The sequence below is a fragment of the Canis aureus genome, chromosome 26 (assembly GCF_053574225.1).
Source record: "Canis aureus isolate CA01 chromosome 26, VMU_Caureus_v.1.0, whole genome shotgun sequence".
NCBI lineage: Eukaryota > Metazoa > Chordata > Mammalia > Carnivora > Canidae > Canis > Canis aureus.
Window position 1 is genome coordinate 30,445,590 of NC_135636.1, and position 20,853 is coordinate 30,466,442.

Sequence of the window (20,853 nt, forward strand, 5' to 3'; positions counted from 1 at the left end):
TTTCCCTGACATTTGGGCAAATGGGTAGGAAGAGGGGGAACTAAGTGTGTATGTGTGCATGTGGTGTGTGAGGGGGCGTGTGGGCATGGTACAGGGAGGTGGAAGTTGGCTCACATTTATTCTCCAAGTTCCTCAAGCTTCTGGAAGCCCCCTAAGGAGCCAGGTTCAGAAGTAGGCAGCTCTGTAGGGGTTAGAGCCAAGAAAGATGAGACTCTAGGTATTAAGCACCATCGGTTTACTGGAGGAGACAGAAAATGTGAGAAGCAATAGATTTTCACAGGGAACCTGAAACACTGGGAATCATGTGCATGTCCAGAACTGGGTCTCATTTCTCTTCTGAACAATGCGGATGGACACATCAGCCCTGGCTCCTTAGTGCTCTTCTGATAGTCAGTTAGAATAGCGTATTTCCAATCATTTGGGGTAGCAGAATCCCAATACATAGTTTTTGTAGCAAAACTGTTGTGGTTGAATTAGTGGCAGTTTACCCAGAATCTTGCTGCCCTCCTTACAGCCCTTGTTCCGTGAGTATTTTGAGAGGTGCAGATTCCCTCTGTAGATTCTCAAGGCTCCAGGAAGCAATGTTTAAAGACCACTGGATCAGGATGATTCTTGAGAACATGCTTTGTAGACAGTCCCTTGCAGCCCAGATGATAGAGATTATGCCAGACTGTCCAGGAGCAATTATAATACTTCCTTCTGTCCTGCCCTGCCCACACCTAAGCCTAAGGTAAGCCTACACCTTACACAGATCAGGGCCTGTACAATTAGGCATGGTTTTTCATAAATAAAGTGACAAAAACTCAACTCAAAGTGGGTTAAACCAGAAAAGGACTCTAACAAATCCTGGAGCAGTTCATGGAATTGAAGGATGAGGAGTCAAGTGGACTCTCCATCTCTCTCTTACCACTGCTGTGTCTCCTTCCTGCTCTTATTAGGAACTATCTGTCCAGCTTAGCAACCCAAACAGAAAAAAGGAACTATTTTTTCTTTTAGGATCTATGTATCAATCCAAGGGAAGGACTTTAACTGGGACAGTCATTGTTGCTTGGGGATAGGGACATTCTGAGTGGCCATGCCTTGGTCATTTGTCTACTATCTATGTAGCTAATGAGGGGGCTGGGCTGTAACCAGAAGGGGAGTGAAGCCTGCCGGGCACACAGAGCCATGAGAGTACCCTAGGATATTAGTGGAGTCCTGGGTTATAAGACAGTGAACAGTTCATAGGCCCGCAAGGGACTCTAACTCTTCTCTTCAGTGATCGTAATGCAAATATCAATGATGATAATAACAGGTCATATTTATTGAATTACTCTCCCCGTGCTGAGTATGTTCTATTGCCTTATAGGTATTATTTAATTTAATCCTCACTAAATTGTACCCATCCATGTCTCTTAGGTGGGTACTGTTACCATCCCGATTGTATGGATGGGGAACCGAGGCACAGTTAATGAGAGGCCGAGGTCACATGCTGAATGAGAAGAGGCCAGGAGCCCATTTCTACGACCACATTTGTTGCCTCTGGTCAGCAGTTCGAGTGGCCATCCCATATCTGCTGGCATGCTGCTCTGCAACGTGGAGCTCGTGACCTGCAGAGGCAGCCCCTCCCAGGTTCCACTGTTCAGCCTGGGGGAAAGGGCTTCCGTATGCTCTTTGCAGATCTGCCTCCGTAGAAATCCATGTATCCATCCATCCATCCAGCTCGTGGCTCTGTGGCAGATGTACAGAACAATCATCTGTGAGCCTCCTGAAAGGTCAGTGGAGCAAAAAAGTTCCATTATTAAGCTCTTGCTTGGTGCTAGACTCTGTGCTGAATCCGTAGTGTGCGTTATTTCATTTAATTGCAACAACAACCCTATGGGGTAGGTACTATTATTGCGCCCATTTTCCAGAAAAGACTGAGGCACAGACAGATAAGTGACTTTCCCACGGGCAGATGTCTAATAAATGGCAAAACCTGGTGTTTGAGTTCAGGCCTGCCTAGCTCCAAAGCCTGTGCTAGGAGCCAATACCATCATCTGTGTCCCCCAGAGAGGAAATACACCTGTGGAGGTGTGGCTGTGATGTAGTCAACAGCACAAATTGCCACTGGTGAGGGACAGGAAAGGTACACCTGATGCTCAGAGGGAGAGTTCAGGGGAAGGGGAGCAGCCTGGGCATGGCAGTCAAAATGTGCTTCCTGGAAGAGGGGACATTTTACCTAGGCCTTGAGGGGTTGGATGTGGCTGGGAAGTCTCTCCGGGAGGAGGGAGCTGCCAGAGGAGAGGCATGGATGGGAGAAGCAGGAGCAGTTCAGTTTGACCAGAGCTAGAGCGAGGGGAGGAGGGTGGCCAGCTGTCTTTCAGGCTTCAGAGAGGGAGCCCTCCCCCTTCCATACTCTTCTTTTCAGAGACATGAAGAGGTTTGATTATCTCCAGCTGTGCACAGGAGCTCAGTACCTTTACCTTCTCTCCTACTTGGACACTAACAGGTGTTCATCCTTTGTTCACTCCCTCCTGGTGGCAGAGGGTGGGGAAGGTGCCCACTGTACTCCACTGCCCAGGGCTCAGCCTCTCCTCCAAACAGCACAGAGCTCAAGGAAGCAGGATGGCTTCTATCAGCCTCAGCAGATGGTGGGATTGCCCATCTCATCCCCAGGCAGCAGGCTAGAGCCCGCACCTCCAACCTACAGAGCAGCCCCGTTCCTCCTGCCCATGCTCAGCTAGTCTCCTCCCCCTTGGCAGAAAGCAGGTAGTGCCCAGTGCCCTCAGAGCCTGGGCTCTGTCCTGGAAGTGCCCTCAGATTTTTCTTCAAGCGACTAACAACTGGGGAAAGAGTGTGTTGTTGGCTCTGGGAGCCTCCTTGGTTTCAAAGGTTGGAAGAATGGCAGTCACATTTATCCAGCTGGACTCTGTGCATCACCCTCGTTACACATGAGGAAGCTGAGGTTCGGAGAAAGTGCAGTTGTCACATGAAGGTGTCTCTGCCATTGTCTCCTGTAGGAGGCGAGAAAGTGTAGGAGACTCAGCAGGAGAACAGCCTCCTCCCCCCATCCCTCCTGCCTCCCCATTGCTTACTCTGCCTACCCTAGAGGCTCCCCAGCCTCCATCCCATCCCGTGTGGATACAGATCCTTCCCCTGTGGCTTGCTGCCTGAGAGCTAGAGGGGCTGTCTCTGGGGGGCCCAGGCTTCGCAAGTATTGTCCAGACAAGACCCAGATGTCCAGCATTCCTTCTGTGACCCTTGTTTTCTCTGGGATCTCTGGATTTTTCCAACCCTTCTTGGAGGGCTTCCAGCATTTCTATGGAGGGAAAAGAGGTAGGGAAGGGCAGAGGAGTTCTTTCATTTGAGGGTTTTTCATCCTCCCAGCCCTTACCACCTGGCTCACCCTGGACTAGAATCAAAGTCCCTTATATTTTTCCTACAAAGGGCTTTTCATCTCATCAGATTATTTCCCCCGTAATCCTGAGAGGTAAGGTATCAAAGGTATAATTATCCCTTTTGTGGGAGGGTTAGTGGAGGCTCAGAGAAGTTAAGTGACTTCTCCAAGGCCACACAACTAATGAGAGGCAGAGTGGGGCTAGAAGAGAGAAGCCAATGTCTGGGAATCCTGATCTCTCATTGCCCAGTGCCGATGGCTGTTAGGACAGCTGCTGACACTCCATCTTTGGTTCAGCCTGGTATGTGGGGGTTATGACTCCAGTTCAAGCCTTCCAAGCTTCCTAAGGCCTGTGGAATAAAGTTCTACTCATCAGTTCTGGATCTGAGAGCTCACCAACCAGTCTTAACCTACTGCTCTGGCCAGTCTTGGCTGACCTAACAGGCTGGCCTTTTTCTTCCCACAAGGTGGATGAGATTTGCCATTTGTTGGGGAGGACCCCCCACTCTGTGGGATGTTGGAAGCATGTGTTTCAGCCTGCTGCTCAGGGAGGGGATGGGGAAACTGAGGCCAGGGTCAGCACAATGGTTGCATTCAGGACAGCTAGTGAGGGAAGTGGGGGTAAGGGGAAAAGCTTGGACTGGGTGGATGTGTTGGGCCCCTTTCCCAGCAAACCCACAACTTTGTTTCACCAAGTGAAACACAGCATCCACTAAATGTTTACTTACTGCTCTATTTCTGCCCCCAGAGAAATTTGTGCTAGGGGCGCCCTGGGCTTTCCTAGAAAAGTGCTGTCTGGCCCAAACCAAGGAGAGCCCTGGGTTCCTAAGGAACACTGGGGGCTGCAGCTCAGTACTTGGTAAGAATAACTGGGATTCTGCAATTGGATAGTGGTGATAGCTGCACAACTCTGTGAATAGAGTTGGGGGGTGGCAGGGAGCAGAGGCTCTGAGACTGGCCTCATGGGCCTCACAGGAGCCGTGTTGGCCTCTAGAACTTGTTGCTGACCAAGGTTAGTTTCTCATTTTGTGCCTGGGGAAACGAAGACTCAGACTAGGACAGCACTTGGTGTAGGGATAGCATTTTAAAATTAGAGTAGCAGGGGCACCTGGGTGGCTCAGTGGCTGAGCGTCTGCCTTTGGCTCAGGTCGTGATCCCGGGGTCCTGGGATCGAGTCCCGCATCGGGCTCCCCGCAGGGAGCCTGCTTCTCCCTCTGCCTGTGTCTCTGCCTCTCTCTCTGTGTCTCTCATGAATAAATAAATAAAATCTTAAACAAACAAAACTAGAATATCATATGCTGCTTTCATCCTATGTGTGTTCCTGAGAAGGTCTCAGGAAAGATCTGAACAAATGACCCGGGCACATCCCTTTCTCAGTTTCCCTGTCAGGATCCTTTCTCTACAGTCCTTTGTATTTTTGGTATTCGGTAGCCAATGAGTTAAGTCGTGTGGTTGCCAAGTTTTCCTGGGGGCTCATTTGCCTCATTTGTCAAACAGAGACAACAAAATTAGCCGGTCCTATCTACCTTCAGGGTTACTGCTACAAAGGTCAGTGACGTGACCACATCCCTTCGGGGCCATGGCAGGCTTTGGCAGATGGGGCGTCGCTTTTACAAGGGTGACGTGCTCTCACACAGGCAGTGGAATGGGATGAAGCCGAAAGGAGCTCGAGCTCCAGAGTCAGACACACTTGAGGGCAGACCCCCGCGCTGCCACCTCCTGTGTGAATTCGAATGATATGCTTCATTTCTCTAGGCTTCAGTCTTATCATCTGTAAAATGGAAACAGCAATGGTGCTTGCTTAGGAGGTCACGGAACTCAGACGAGAGCATGTAGGCCATGTGGATAGCACCAAGCCTGGCACACAGTTGAGTGCTTCATAGCTGGTGGGTGTTACTGTGTCCTTGATAACTATAGTGATGCTGGTAGTTGCCATTTAGAGATTGGGATTCTGTGGGGCCAGGGAGGCTGGTGATGGCAGTGTTATTGTTACTAATAATCTATTGTTTTGGCACTTTACAGTTTACAAAGCACGTTCACATCCACCACTTGTATGTAGCCTTCAGAGCACTTCTGAGTGGAGGCAGGAAGGCAGTGGCCATCTTCGTTTGACAAACGCAGTCGTGGGTCTTACAGAGCAAGTGGCTTGCCACAACTTCAGCTTGGCTCTCCAGGGAGCCCAGCTCCTGGCCAGAGGTGTAGGGAGTTCAGCCTTTGGGCCTGGCAGCCCTGACAGGGAAGTGGAGTGGGGGGGTGGTGGTGGCAATTATTACTCACCCTGATGGTTGTGCCAGAACTCTTGTAGAATGGGTGACTGATGGAATAAATGACAGAGGGACAGGCTCAGGGGCCTTGTCAAGTCACAGAAACATACATACACAGGCCTTGAGGTGCCGTGGTGTGAGTGGTGTACAACTTGTTTCTCACCTTTGGGCCTAGGATTTCTAGAGCTCTGTGCCAACAGTGTCCCTGCCTTTTCTGTATGGCCTGTCTGCATCCTGAGCCCTGAAAAGCCAGATTCATCCTTTCTCTCGACCATGTCCTGCTCCCCCCACCCCCACCCCGGTGCTTGGGCCTCAAGGTAGGTGATACCTCCAATCATCCCTCCAATGAGTCTTGATTTAATCACCTAGTTGTCACTGAGTTCCTGCCAGACCCTGCACGTGCCAGGGTGCAGAGGTGAGCACAGCAGACAAACGCATGTTCGGTGTTGAACAGCAGACTTCTTACCAGTCTCTGGCAGCTCCTAAGGGGTGGTGAGCATGTGGGGTGCATGATTTTGAATTTGGAAAAACGCCTCTGCTGTGGGAGGTGGCCTGGGCTGGGAGTCGGTTCTAGTTAGTGGTTCCTCCTCTGCTGTGCCTTGCTGTGTGACCTTAGAGCTGTCCCTGCCTCTCTCTGGGACTTTTCCTCCCTAGCTACCAAAGGAGGGGATTAGTTGAGATTTGAGAATAGTCTCTGACATTTTGGAGCACCTGCCTGGCTCATGTGTCCCATGCTCACAGGAGCCTAGGCTGATGCCAGGATCGCTTTCTGCCCTAGCGTTGGTTCCTGGATCTTGCAGGCCTCGGGAATGGTTTCTGAATGGGTCTCTGAGCACCTGGAAAAAGTTGGTAGCATCATCAGCTCCCACTCAGTTTGGCCTGAGAATTTGCTCATTGTCCTGTGGGCCTAGCCTCCCCAGCAAGGCAGCCCCTGACACAGAGGCCAGCCCTGACTAGTAGGGGCTGGGCACGCTGTTGGGTGTGCACTCTTAGGCTTTCCTTTGGGCAGAAGGAAGTGTGAGATGGGGTGGAGATGGGGTGAGAGAAAACCTCAAAGTCTCCTGAAACCACGGAGCTGACCTAGCACCTCCACAGGAAGGCTGGTGAAACTAAAGCCCGAGAAAGACAGGTTTTCCTGGGTCTACACTGGGCATCACAGAACTATGTGAGAACACAGCTCTCCTGATCCCCAGTCCCCATGGTCGCATCCTGGACTCAGCTAGATTTGGGTCATTGCCTTTGGGGAGGACAAAGGGTAGAGCCTGTGTGTACCTGGCAAGTCATAGGGTGGCAGGACTCCATCTTGGTAGCTACGATATCACTTTTATCACATTTCCCTGCCTCCTGCTGTGTTTCTCAGATAAATTCCAGGACCTCTTCCCTGGTGGCACTGACAACTGACATGTTGAGTTTCCAGAGGAGGAAGGGAAACAGAGGGCAGTCCTCGTGCCTGTTGGGGATAGGAGGGCTGGTGAGTCCTGGCTGTGCCTGATGCTAGGTGACAGAGTGCTTCAGCTGTGAGCACCCATCCTGGCCCTGGAGCAGTGCCTGTGTGGCCCAGCTGGCAGACTGAGGAGGAGTCTGTCCTCATCCTCCCTGCCCCCCCCCCATCTTGGTGTCTGTAGCCTACCCACCCAAAGCCCTGAAGCTCTGGGCTCTGCCACTTGGCCCTGGCATGGGGACTGGTTTGGCAGGTTTTGCCACACCCATGAGCTGTGGGAAATGTGGGAGCTCGGGCAGGGCACAAGCCAGAGGAGGCTGAGCTGCCCTGTTCTTGACCCCCCACTGTCCCCTCTGTCCTCTTTCCCACCTTTCTCAGGGACACGCATGAGGAGCTGGAAAGCAAAAGCTTGGAACTCCTCCCAGCATGTGACCATGGGCCAATCCCTTACTGGACCTCAGTGTCTCCATCTGTACAATGGGGGTTTGGGCTCTTCAATCCTCATGTAGCCACATACTATGATTCCCTTTAAAGCTCTGCTCTACCATTTTGTCTCCATCCCTGGGCAAGTTAGAGTACACCCGACTCCTCAGGTTCTGAACGGGTAAGATGAGGGCCATGACCCTTGCTTGCTTCCTGGGAGTGGTGATGGGATCAGCTAACATCCTCACAAGTATCCAGGCTCCATTAGAAGGGCTTTCTGGTCTGCGCTTGTCTGGCTTAAGCAGAAAGAGAGGTACCTAGAGGTGGAGCTGGTTCAAGCCCCCTTCCCCTTATTCTGAGCCTGGAATTGCCTGAGAACCAGGCTTTCTGAGCGGCTCCATGATAAGGTGGGGAGAACAAGAACTCAGGGCGAAGCCTCAGCATTTGCTGCCTCTGCTTCCTCCTGACCTTCAGATCAACTTAGGGTCTGGTTCAGGGGGAAAGAGCAGGCCCTCTGCCTTCCACCACCACAGCCCCACTGTATGACACCAGGCAAATTCATCTTGCTGGACTGCATCTGACAGTAAAAAGTATCTAGATCATATGTCCTCAGAAAATTCAAATTCTGACAATGTATATAGATCAGAAGAAGGAATAGAAGCTAAAGAGGACATTTCCAGCCTGGGATAGGGTGGAGAGAGAAGGAAAGGGAATTCACATTTATTGAACCAGCACAATGCCAGTTACTTTGCATAAGTTACATACATTATTTATATTCCCCAGTCTCCTTTCCAAGTGGCAGCCAAAGTGATGTTTGTAAAACACAAATCAGACCTTGTCACTCAGTGTCTTTCCCCTGCTCTTAGAATAAACTCAGCTCCTTACCATGGCCTGCAGGGCCCTGAATAAGCTGGTCCCTGCTTCCCCCTCTAGTCATGTAGGTCCCCACTGCTCATTTAGTTCAGCTGCAGGAGTCTTCTCTCTGTTTAACAAATTCTTCCCTACCTCAGGACCTTTATACCTGCTGTCCCTTCTGCTTAGAATTCTCTTTCCATGGCTCTTGGCAGCCTTAGGTCCTTCTCCTTTACAAGTCAGCTTTCTTAGACACCTCTCTCCCCTGCCCCCCTGTACTACTCTCTGCCTTTGCCTCTTGGCTCCTCCTTACACTGAGCACAATTTGTAACCATTTGTCTTTTATTTTCAATGTCATGTTCACTCTTAACTCTGCATTATATAGCACATAGTAGATATTCAGGAAGGATTTGTTGGATGAGTGAATGAATGAGTTGTAGAGACACAAGAGTGCTAGTTGAGCACCTGGCTTACTGCATGGCCCTTAGTAGGTGCTCAATAAATAGCAGGCTTTAGTATGAACCAACATGCTGAATGAAGGTGAATACCCCCCAGTGTGTTGTGGCTAGAGCACATATGCATGTGGGCAAGGTTGAGAAGATGAACTGGTACCAGGTCCTGGCGGTCCCTGATGCTAGGCCGAGTTTAGACTTCCTAAAAGACGTTGCAGGGAGTCCTTGCTGGGTCATTAAGTGTAACTAGAGAGCTATACTTCTGCCGTGTGAGCTCAGACACTGGGTGTGCTTGCAGAGCTCATGCTGTGTGGTGGTGGCAGGGAGTGCTGGGTTGGGGGCATACTCAGGGACCAGGCTGGGGCCTCTCTGGAAGCACTCTCTGAGGCAAACTATTCCCAAAGGCCCATATGGAAGCAGAAGCAGTGCTGTTGGGAACATGCTGTGGTTTTTGATTCAACATTGCTCATCATTGTACTGTCCCTGGGGCGGGGGGTGACTGGGGTGTCAGATGCTTGGATTTCTATCCTGGCTCCTCCTTTTATCAACCATGTGACTTCTTCCTTGCCCATCCACACATCTCATTTTGTTTCTCCAGATGTAAACAGGCTGCATTCAGAGCCCACCTCCTAAGGCCTTAGGGACAGAAATGAAGTAGTGAATGCATAGGGCTTAGCACGTACTGAGCACTCAGTAAAGAGAGAGGTTATCTTCAGTCTGCAGTGGGGGCTTCAGAAAGGGTATTTGAGGTAGCAGGAATCACCAGCGCACAGAAAAAGGTGCAGAGACATGAAATATGAGGGTGCCCCAGAGGGCCTGGAATTCACTGTCCCTGTTGGGATGTCAGGAGAGGAAAGTGGAGCTGAGGCGGGCCCCGCCCCTGAGCATTTGTATATTGGGCCAGGAGCTGGAATTTTATCTGGGGGACCATGAGAGCCACTGCAGGGTGTCAGGTTGGGAATGAAGTGATCTGATTTCTGGCAGTGGGAGGAGGGGTTGAAGGGGCAAGGCCGGAGGCCGGAGACCAGTGGACGGGCTGTGGCAGGCACTGAGAAACTCGGGCAAGTAGCCCTGGAGACAAGGGGCCGGACCAGGGGACAGGGCCTGATGGAGGTGGGGGTGGGAGGTGAGGGAAGGCTGCCCCGTCCTGGATGGCTGCAGGGTTTCTCCATAGGGTGACTGAGGGATTACAGAGCTGAAAGCATGGCGAACCTGTGTTTTTTTTTTTTTTTTTTTTTTTTTTTCTGTGTGGGTTTTGATGTCAATACTTTGACTTTTTTGGACTTGTGAAACTTCCTGAGAAATTTCTTTTTTCCTTCTGACTCTGTATGGGAAGTGTTTCTGAAATCTCTGAGTGAGTGACCCCTCCCTTAGTGACAAGAGAGCTTGCTCAAACACTGTATACACTTCCTCCCTGTGGGGCTAGGGCCTGGGTGAGGGATGGGGTGGCTGGGCCTGTAGGTGACCAAGGCTGGGGATATTTGGAAGCTCTTTTCCAGGGCTCATCACTTTTCTTGTGATTTTCTTCATTTTCCTCAAAGTAGGTGGAAAGAGACAATTCCAGTTAGTGGGACAGGTTGTGTATTCCAGGTCCCTTGACCAGGGCTAGGTGACCTTTCAAAAGGTAAGCTCCGACTTGTTCCCTCTCCCCATTATTTTTTTTGGTGAGTGAGGACTGGGGGCTGTCGTTCCAGAGAACTATAGGTCTTAGGTCTTGCACTTTATAGATGGGGAAATTGAGACCCAGGAGAAGGCAGAGGAGACCTGCTTGGGTCCAGTTGTGAATTAATGTCAGAGCTGGGCCTGGGCCAGGTGCCTGCTCCAGGCTGTTCTGTGGCTTTGCAGCTGGCACTGCCTCTCAGAGGAGAGTGTGGGCCATGAACTGACGCACATGCACATAGGCACCCCCTGTCCCAGCTCGGAGGCACACACCTGGTGGCAGTAGAAAGGTAGAAAGTCACGACTGGGCAAGACTCAACTACCGTCTGAAGTCCCCAACTCAGAAGCCTATCCGTCTCCACCCTTCCAATCTGAGCTGGGCCTAGAGACGCCACTGGAGGTTGGGGGTAAGAACAGAACAGTTGGGTTGACTCCTTCCTTAATGAGAAAAGGAGAGGGGAACCTTATCTGGATGGGGTGGAAGGCAGTCCACATCCCTACTCCAGCTGATAGCTGTGTTGAGAGGCCTTTGTCTGCGTTGCCATGGGAACCAAAGTTTCTGCCTCCTTCCAGGGCTGTGATTGGTTCCTGGTTGGAGCTTCAGCTTTGGTGAATGGAAGGGCCTTCCTCCTGCCTCCACTTTCATGGGGTGAGAAACCAGAGCAAGCTGGGGTTCCCATGGAAGCACCACATAGGTTTCTGTGCTCTGCTCGCTCAGCTGTAGAGGTGATGGGTCCTCTTGTTCATTCGCTCATTCATGTATCCCAGGGAGCGTCTGCTCCAGGCTCTTCATTCTTTAGGTCCTAGAAAGCTAAGGCAAGAGTCAGAAGATCTGCATCTGAATCCTAGCACGCCACAGACTCACTCTTGGCCTTAGATGGGCCCCTTCCCCTCCCTGGGCCTCTGTTTCCCTACCTGTAAAAACAAAGGCATTGGGCTGAACCTCTGGTCCTTCCCATTCTGAATTCTCTGACCACGCAGCCCACAAACTCTTCTTTTTGACCTTTTGTCCTCCCATCTAGCCCCTGACGATGCCGCCTCTTGTGGGTGCTCATATTAGACACGTGTCAGAATAAGGGAGTTGCAAATAGCTCTTCACATTGTTGTGTTTTGTTTGTTTTCCTTCCTAGGAACTTTGTGTTCTCTCAACCTTCTCCTTAGAGGTCCCAAATCCTTCAGCGCCTCCTGTGTTGCTCCTTCCACCTGGACTCAGGCTCAGGGTAATAGGTTAGGGATAGCCAGTGATGGATACCCCATCTCTTCTCAGGGAGCGGCTGGGCAGTGTGCAGAACAGGGCAGGCTGGGTGGGCAGGGCCATCGGGAGAGCCCTGGAGCTCAGTAGTCCTGGGTTCTGGGCCTGCCTCAGCCACGTGTTGGCTATGTGACCTTGGCAGGGCTGCCCAGCTTCAGTTTTGGCATCTGTGGCACATGAATCATAATGCCACCTCAGGGAGTTGTTACAGACATTGAACAAAATCACATGTCTGCCATACAGGACGCACCAAGACCCCTTCCCCTGTTTGTCCCTTGAAAATGGCAGGGAGCCGGGGCAGGTCAGGATTGGAGGGCTTGAAGTGGCAGGACCTGTGGTGCCACATGGCAGACCACAGAAGCTGCTCATTCCTGGCAGTGCCAAAAAGCAGGAAGAAAAAAGTGTTGCCTGGGGCGGGTGATGTCTGAGTGGGGGAGGCCATGTGTCAGAGCTAATGTTTGAATAACACTTTTAAGATCCTCCAGGGACCTCAAATGAGGATTTTTCAGATGAGCTGAAATCAGAGCAAAGTAAAGAGGCTGAGCTCACTAGCAGGAAAGGGGGCCTAATTGATACTGGCCTTGTCTTGGCCCAGCCATGCACATTACCACAGGCTGCCTGGGAGGATGGCCCATACATTTGGGCTGTGGGCAGAAGGCAGGGATGCCAGTTGCCTTAGAATGGGGGTGTAATGGGGGACATCTGGTAGTGACTCAGCCCTCCTCCTTGTTGGCTCACTAGATTGAGGGTCAGAGGTGGCTTCTTAGGTCATTGGCCCTCAGATCCTGGTTTAGCTGTTAGCTCTGTAACCCAGCCTCCCTCCACCTCTGGGCTCTAGAAGCAGCAACCCAGACTTGGCCACTGCCTGCCATGCATGTGGAGGGAGGCAGGGATGGCACAGTGAAGCCAGATGTGAATTGCTGGGGGACCTTCCCTTCTGTGCTCTGGTTGACCTGAGGTCCATGATGAAGTAGGTGGAGAGAGGGAGGAATGGGGTTTTCAAGAGAAGGAAGCAAGCTGGTGGGGTATGTGTGGGGGTGGGAAGATGTGTGAACAGGTATGTGACTCAGGTATGCTTCTGTGTCTGCTTATATCCAGGAAGCAACAGATGAGTCAGAGAAGCTGAGGAAGGTCCCAAGGAGCAAATATGTATATGTGTGATGTGTGTGTGTGTTTGTGTGTGTGTGTGTGTGTGAGAGAGAGAGAGAGAGAGAGAGAGAGAGAGAGATGTGGGTTCCTGTAGAAACACTGTTGGTAGAATTGGTGAGTGGTTACGGATCAGGAAAATCCTGACCAGATTCTTCTATGTGAGGCCTCCTCTGCTCTGCTTGGCTAGGATGGGAGTGGATGGCCATGGGTTTGGCACACCATTGCTTCTCTTGGTGCTTGATTTGCTTTGGAAATGCTGCCCCTGAGGACGCTGGTCATGGTAGGAGCACTCAGAGACACCTCAGTGAGGAGCGTAGGGGGATCAGTGACAAGAGCCTTCTTGGCTTCTGGCTTGTGTTGTGAATGCAGTTGGGGGCAGGGAGGCCAGCATTGGGCATCGGCGCCTCCCAGGCCATGCTGACCCCAGGAATCCCCTCTCCTTCACTTTCTTCCATCTCCACAACACCACACCCTTCTTTCAAGCTTTGCCACTGTCTATCTGGCCAGCTCTTGTTCTCCTGTCCTCCCTTTTTCTCCTCAGTGTCTCAGGTGTGGTGGGTTCCTCGGGGCTTCATCATGATTACTGTTTTCTTTTCTTTTTTTAAAAAGATTTTAAAAATTTATTTATTCATGAGAGACACAGAGAGAGAAGCAGAGACACAGGCAGAAGGAGAAGCAGAATCCCTGTGGGGAGCCTGATGTGGGACTCGATCCCAGGACCCCAGGATCATGACCTGAGCCAAAGGCAGCACTCAACCACTGAGCCACCCAGGTGCCCCTACTATTGTTTTTTTTTTTTTTTAAATAAGACTTTCTTTTTTAAATAATGAAAGTAACAACACGGAGATGTTTAAAAACAAGAAGAGGGAAAAAATGATGCCTTAGTATGGTCGGGAGTCTGGTGTGTTTCCTTCCCACTTTTTCCCTTTGCCCTTTTCTTAGGTAGCCATAGTCCTCCCTGGGGCATCTTTGGGGCTGTTCTGCAAGTTTCACATAGTGGTATATGCAAAGCAGCCTTCTGTGTCATTCCAGAGAGTTCCATCAGATACAAAATCAATTCACCCTTTTTCCTGTTACCGGTCATTCAGATTGTTTCCAGTCTTTGCTCTTATGAATCATACACTGCAATGAGCATTGCATGAAGTGCTTGTTCTGTATTTTAGATGATGCCTGTTAGGGTGAGATGCCAGGGAGGGAATCCAAGATCAAGTGCTGTGGATACCATGTAGGCTCTCAGTAAATCTTGCCCAGCTGCTGGGCCACTTTAAAGCCCAACTTCCAGATTGGAAAGGCAGGCTGGCTTTGACCCCCTCAGGTCTGTAGAACCTGTTCCTTGTGTGGAGGGGCTGCTCCAGACCATCCTCTGTCTACCCTTGTTCACACTAAGAGGGAGCCAGGGTAGGGCTGTGGAGTGAGACAGCCTAGGTTCAAACCAGGCTCCCCTCTGCAGCTGCTTGAGTCCATCTCCTCAGCCATAAAATGGGCATGATGAGAGTGACTATCTCACAAGGTGTGATGACAATGGTGAGGTTCAGAAAGAGGAAGCTACCTAGTGACTTGGGCCAAGCTGAGGCCAGAACCCAGGCTTGCCAGCCTACCCCTGGGGATGATCTGGTTTATGGAGGCCGATGTCTCTATGTTGGAGAATGTGTTAGAGGGGCCGAGCCCCTGGAGTGGAGCTGTAAGGTGGGACCTTACCCTTTCCTTCCAGAACTATTTCTCTTTATCTCCTCTTCTGGGGTGCTGTTTCCCCAAAGATATTTCTCTGGGTAAGAGTTTGGGGCCCCTGTACAAGCCTAATCTCTAGAGGTGCATTCAGGGTACATGTTGGCCCCAAGAATGCTCCTGGCTGGCCCTTGGGGAGAGAGTTTCATCAAGGGCTTCAATCCTGGAGGCAAAGGTGGGCTCCAAGTGTCACTCCTTAGGTGGCTATATTAGTTTGTTTCCTACTGCTGTTGTAACAAATTGACACATGCTTAGTGTCTTAAAAAAACCCAGATTTATTACTTTATAGTCTTGGAGGTCAGAAGTCTGGATTGAGCTTCATGGGGCTAAAGTCAAGGTGTTGACGGCTACACTCCTTCTGGAGGCTCTAGGGCAGACCATGTACCTGGACCTTTCCCACTTCTAGAGGCCACACATTCCTTGGCTCATGGTTCCATCCAGCAATGGCATTACTCCAAACTCTGGTTCCATCATCACACCTCCTTCTATAACATTTAGTCCCCTGCTTCCCTCTTTCACTTATAAGGACCTTATGATTGATATAATTGGGACCACTTGGATAATTCAGGATAATATAAATTCAAATTCTTAACCTAATCACATGTGCAAAGTCCCTTCTGCCATTCAAGGTAACATACAGATTCTAGGGATTAGAACATGGACCTCATTGGGGGGCCATTATTCTGTCTATCACAGTGACCAATGAATACCAGGAGTCTCTCTGGATTGGTGGACCCCCACGTACTGTTGGAACTGGCCACCAGCCTCTATGATGGAGGAAGAGCCAGGGGAACCCAGGCCTAATTATGCTGTGGTTAGAGAGAGGCATAAGAGACCATATCACCAGATCCTCTGTGATGGAGGGCTCTGAGGGAAGGCAGCCTACCCTGTGATGCTGTGACAGAAGTGTTCCATGAGGCAAACATGGAATGTAGCCCCTGCCTTCAGGGCTAGGATTGGTGAGGAACTACCACAGGAAGCCAAGTAGCCCTGTTCATCTGTCGCCATCACTGCTGTGTGTATATGTGTTTGTGTGTATGTTCACTCATCTGTGCCTCTGCAGCAATACTCATGGGAGGAGCCAAGGAACAACTCTTCAAAAAGGCCCTTTCTTTTCTGGTTCTCAGCAAATTAATTACACAAGTGACTAATTTTATCCCTAATCCCATAATTACTTTATTATGTAGCTGATGAGAGGGCCCCGAGCTGTGCCTATGGTGCTACTTTGGCGGCTGGCCCAGCTGGCCTTGTCTGCCAGCATGGAGCTCCACCCTACTTCTGACCTGCGTCCACCATGATGGCAAGGTTGCTCAGTTCTGTGGTCTCTTCCCCCCAGATCCACACACAGGCACAGCTGCCTGGACAGTAAGAGCTCATGATAATAGAATTAAGTCAGTAAGGGACACCTGGGTGGCTGAGCAGTTAAGCGTCTGCCTTCGGCAGGGCATGATCCTGGAGTCCGGGATTGAGTCCCACATTGGGCCCCCTCCAAGGAGCCTGCTTCTCCCTCTGCCTAAGTCTCTGCCTCTCTCTTTCTGTCTCTCATGAATAAATAAATAAATAATCTTTAAAAAAATTTTAAGTCAGTAAGAGTCAAGAGATCTGGGTTCTAGTTTAACTCATTAACTTGCTCCATGACCTTGAGCAAGTCATTTCCCTCTGACTCTTAACTCTGTTGCCTGTAAAATGGGGCCCTTGCCAGTTTTAATACCCCATGATTGCATGAGAGAAGCTGAGAAAGCTTGAGCTTTGAGACTGAGGTATCTTTGGCTACCTGTTGGCTGCATGCTCTGATCTTGGCATTAGAGATAATAGTACCAGCAATAGACATTGTTTATTGAGTGCTTACAGCATAGAAAGCACTGTACCAGGTCCTTTATATTTTTCTCATTCTGTCCTCATGACTATGTGAGGCAGGCTTTACAGAAGGGGAAACTGAAACAGTGATTGGTAGAGTGGCTCACCCTCTGGGAAGTGCTATAACCTACCCTCTTAGCTGCCGATTTCTACCATGTTCTTTTTTTTTTTATTTTTTTATTTTTTTATTTTTTTAAATTTTTTTAAATTTATTTATGATAGTCACACACAGAGAGAGAGAGAGAGAGAGAGAGAGGCAGAGACATAGGCAGAGGGAGAAGCAGGCTCCATGTACCGGGAGCCCGACGCAGGATTCGATCCGGGGTCTCCAGGATCACGCCCTGGGCCAAAGGCAGGCGCCAAACCGCTGCGCCACCCAGGGATCCCTACCATGTTCTATATAAACAAATGAAGGGCCATTCAACAGATGTGGTGGAGCTGGGATTTGAATGCAGTTTGCCTGTCCCCGGAGTTCTTGCCTTTCCCATAAGGCCAACCTCCCAGAGTTCGGCTTATAGGGACTATAAGTTAGGCAAGAGTGACTAAACCTCTTGAAAGTTGAATATGTAGACTTGTGTTCAACATGACAAAGTGTAGGAATGGCAAAATAAACCAGAATGACCAGGGAGTTAGATGGCCCAGTGTTGTGTTCTAGCTTTGCCCACTGGTTCACAGTGTGACCCCCAATAGATCCCCACTTATCTCCAGCCTTGGTGTTTGATCTGTGTGACGAGGGGTGGAATTAGAGGGTCTCTGAAGGCCTTCCTGGTGTTGCAGGTCACCTCATCCCAGAAGGTGCTGAGGGGCAGGGGTCAGCCCATGGTGGAGGCCAGTAGGTAGGTAACTTGGCAGCCCTGCTTGTTTCTATTATGGTCACTCCATGAGTATGGAGGCTACTTAGACCACGTCCCACTGAGCATCTGCAGAACAACTTACTTAGGCCATGGAGTTGAAACCAGAGCATGGAGGAGGTCATTTCCAGGATGTTCCTGCTGCTCCTGCAAGGTTACTGCCCTGCCTGAGGTCTTAGCACTCTCAGGGATCTGGGTCTGGCCTATGCCTTGCTCCAAAGACTGCACTCGACTCAGCCAGGGACAAGCAGTGGTGGCAAGTTGGCCTGTGGGGGCCTGTAGGGGAGTACCTAGAAGGCTAAGCATAATGAATAATAAAAGCTACTTTATGTTTTCACTGTGCACAATGCACTTTTCTCACAGTATGATATTCATTTAATTCTCTTAAAACTATATGATAAAGGTGCTATGTTCATTCCCACTCAACAGCTGAGGAAATGGACACCCAGAAGGTTAAGAAATTTTCTCCAGATCAAACAGCTAGTGAGGGATAGTGTGGACTTGGGATTCTGACTCTAGAGCGCATGGTCTTGGCCTTTTGTACTAATCTCCCAGGGGCTGAAGAAATAAGCAGGAGTTAGGAGTTAGCTGGTTTTTGAATCCCTACTGTCTGCTTACCATCTGTGTTTCCTGGGGCAAGTTACTTTATCTATCTGAATTTTCATTTCTTTCTCCATAAAATGGGGACATGAATACCTGCCAGTCAGGATGAATTTAAACATTACTAAGATGATGATGCGGGACAGTGTCTAGCATGGTGGTGGTCAGTAAAGGCCTTTCCCCATTTGCCCCCCTCTCTCCTTTCTACTTCCCTCAACATGCCTGAGCATCCTGCCACCCTGGAGTGCTCCCCACACATGGCTCGTACCTCAGGGCCTTTTCACATGCTGCTCTGCTGCTTTGCTGTCTCTACCTGTTATTCCTTTCTTCACTTCCTTCTGGGCTTCCATCCTTCCCTTTTTCCCCGATGATTCCAGGCAGCGGGGAGGAGTGGGGCCAGATTCTCTTATAGGCCTGTTCTTAGTGATTATGAGAACAGCCCCTGTTTGGGGGCAGAATTCAGGGTAGGAAGCAGGCCCTGAGCACCCTGGAAGTGCATGCCCTTGCTGGAAAGTCCTCCATTTGTGCTCCATGGCTTTGGAAGAGTGTGCATGTGGAGTGTGTTTCTCCTCTTTGGATCACCCCGTTTCTGCATACTTTTCCAGTTCTTCCTATCTCTTCAGCTTTGTCTCTTAGTCTCTTACTCTGTTTTTGGGTTTTATGCCTGGTACTTTCTTTTTTTAATTATTATTATTTTTTTACTGTGGTAAAATACACATAACATAAATTTATTATCTTAACTATTTTTAAGTGTACAGTTCAGCTGCATTGAGTACATTCATGTTGTTGGGCAACCATCACCACATCCATCTCCAGAACTTCTTCCTTGCAAAACTGAAACTCTGTACTCATTAAACAGCAACTCTCCAGCCCCTGGTAACCAGCACTTCACTTTCTGCCTCTGTGAATTTGACTACTGTATGCATCTCCTATAAATGGAATCAAACAGTATGTGTCTCTTTGTGTCTGGTTTATTTATTTAACTGAGCATAATGTCTCGAAGGTCCATCCACGTTCTTGCATGTGTCAGGATTTCCTTCCTTTTTCAGACTGAATAATATTCCATCATATGTGTATGACACATTTTGTTTATCCATTCATCTGTTGTTGGATTCTTGTGTTGCTTCTACTTCTTGGTGGTTGTGAATAACGCTGCTATGAGCACAGATGTACAAGTATCTCTTCAAGACCATGCTTGCAAATCTTTTGGGTATATCCCAGAATTGCTGGATCATGTGGTTAACGCTTTTTTTTTTTTAAAGATTGATTTATTTATTTGAAAGAGAGAGAGAGAGAGTGCATGCACGGGGGGGGGGGGGGGGCGGGGAGGAAGAATTGAGAGAGAGAGAGGCAGAAGCAGAGGAAGAGAGAGAATCTCAAGCAAGCTCCATGCTCAGTGTGGGGCCCAAAATAGGGCTGGATCTCATGACCCTGAGATCATGACCTGAGCTGAAATCAAGAGTCAGATGCTTAACCCGCTGAGCCACCCAGGCACCCCTGGTTAGCAGTTTTTTAAGCCACTATTTATTGTGTGCTTACACACTTGACCTGTATTGCCTTATTCAATCCTTATGTCTGCTCTGTATCGTAGTAGAATTGTCCTCCATTTGCAGCTGAGGAATGAAGGCTCAGAGAGGTGAAGACATCTCCCAGATAGGAAGCCTTGGAGCCGGATTCGGTGATGCCCTGCTGCCAGAGTCTGTACTGCCGTTATGCTGTACTGCCTCCCAGTGGCCGCCCTCTCCCCACCTGTCACACTTCCTGCCTCTGTTGAGTAGTTTCTCTCATTCACACTCCCTTGGTCACTCTCCTGCCTTGTGTGTGTTTCACTCTCTCCGGAGACTTGATTAAAGGCCCTCTGACTGCTGGGGAGTTTTTTTGAGCTGGGGACCTGCAGAGAGAGGCCCGTACTTTGCTTTTTAATCATTGTTCTCTGGATTTACACTCACCTCTCTCCCAGCGGCCTTCGAGATCTCAGCCAGCATACAGCTCATGAACCCCCAGGAGACTGCCCAATGGGGTCAGCTCTGGGTGCAGGGGCACCACAGCCTCCAGAGAGGCAGCGAAGGAAGGCGGAGGGCCCAGCCCCCCAGACTGGGATTCTCCTGGCTCGCTGGTTTCCTAGCAACAATGCAGAGGCAGAAAATTGTATAGAAAGATGGAGAAAGAGAGGCTTCTAAGTGGGTTCCAGTATGCTTGCCTTTTCCTGACCTTCAAAACTGTCAGAGCAAAATATTTCTAAGTTTGGATGATTTTACGGGTTTTCTAAGTTCAAGCCAGACTTAGAATTCACACGCTCATCAGTCATCTTTCTGTTGTCCTTTCTTCTTGATTTTAACTTTATTATGGAAAATTTCAAACAGGCAGAAAAGTGGGGAGAATAGTATAGTGAACCTCTATGAACCCATTGCTCAGTTTTGGTAATTATCAGTACATAGTCATAGCCCAACTATCAATGAACGTGGGAGGCAAAACTTCTTCATTCACAGTACCACCTCAGTAGACCATTAATAGTAGCTACGTGGTTTTAGACAAGCTACATCTCAGTTTCCTCATCTGTAGAATGGGACTACTAGGTCCTGCTTCTCAGAGATCGTTTAGAGCATCGAGTAAAGATAAAGTAGCTGCTTTGTTGCTAGTACTTTAATTATTGCTATTTTTTTTTATAAAAAAAGGATTTTATTTATTTGAGAGAAAGAGCATGTGTGCGGGAAAGGGGCAGAGAGGGAGGGAGAAGGACAAGCAAACTACATGCTGAGCATAGAGTCCAATGTGGGGCTCACTCTCACCACTCTGAGATCAAGACCTGAGCTGAAATCAGTCTGACGCTTAACTGACTGAGCCACCCAAATGTCTCTATTTTGATATTTTTAATATTAATTCTCTGGTGGGAAGATTCCATGTACATACTTTAAAAATACAAAAGTGAACTGGAATTGACTAGAATTCAAGGCCGAGGATCCCACTTCT

General features: G+C 49.5%; 1 protein-coding gene and 2 long non-coding RNA genes across 6 annotated transcripts in view; 2 read left to right on the plus strand and 1 right to left on the minus strand.

The window, feature by feature from the left end:
* EPB41L1 (erythrocyte membrane protein band 4.1 like 1) overlaps positions 1-20,853 on the plus strand; it is a 150,559-nt gene that overhangs the window by 37,212 nt on the left and 92,494 nt on the right. The gene's annotated exons all lie outside the window — the stretch shown is intronic.
* On the minus strand, positions 279-11,856 carry LOC144298286 (uncharacterized). Its single transcript, XR_013365205.1, has 3 exons — positions 11,365-11,856; positions 10,913-11,260; positions 279-2,975 (listed from the first exon to the last, which is right to left on the minus strand). It is a non-coding gene; the product is annotated as an uncharacterized LOC144298286 (long non-coding RNA).
* Positions 11,047-19,011, plus strand: LOC144298285 (uncharacterized). 2 transcript variants are annotated; one of them, XR_013365203.1, is made up of 3 exons: positions 11,047-11,175; positions 11,580-11,669; positions 18,635-19,011. It is a non-coding gene; the product is annotated as an uncharacterized LOC144298285 (long non-coding RNA). The 2 variants fall into 2 exon arrangements; XR_013365204.1 differs by having other exon boundaries at positions 11,049-11,098.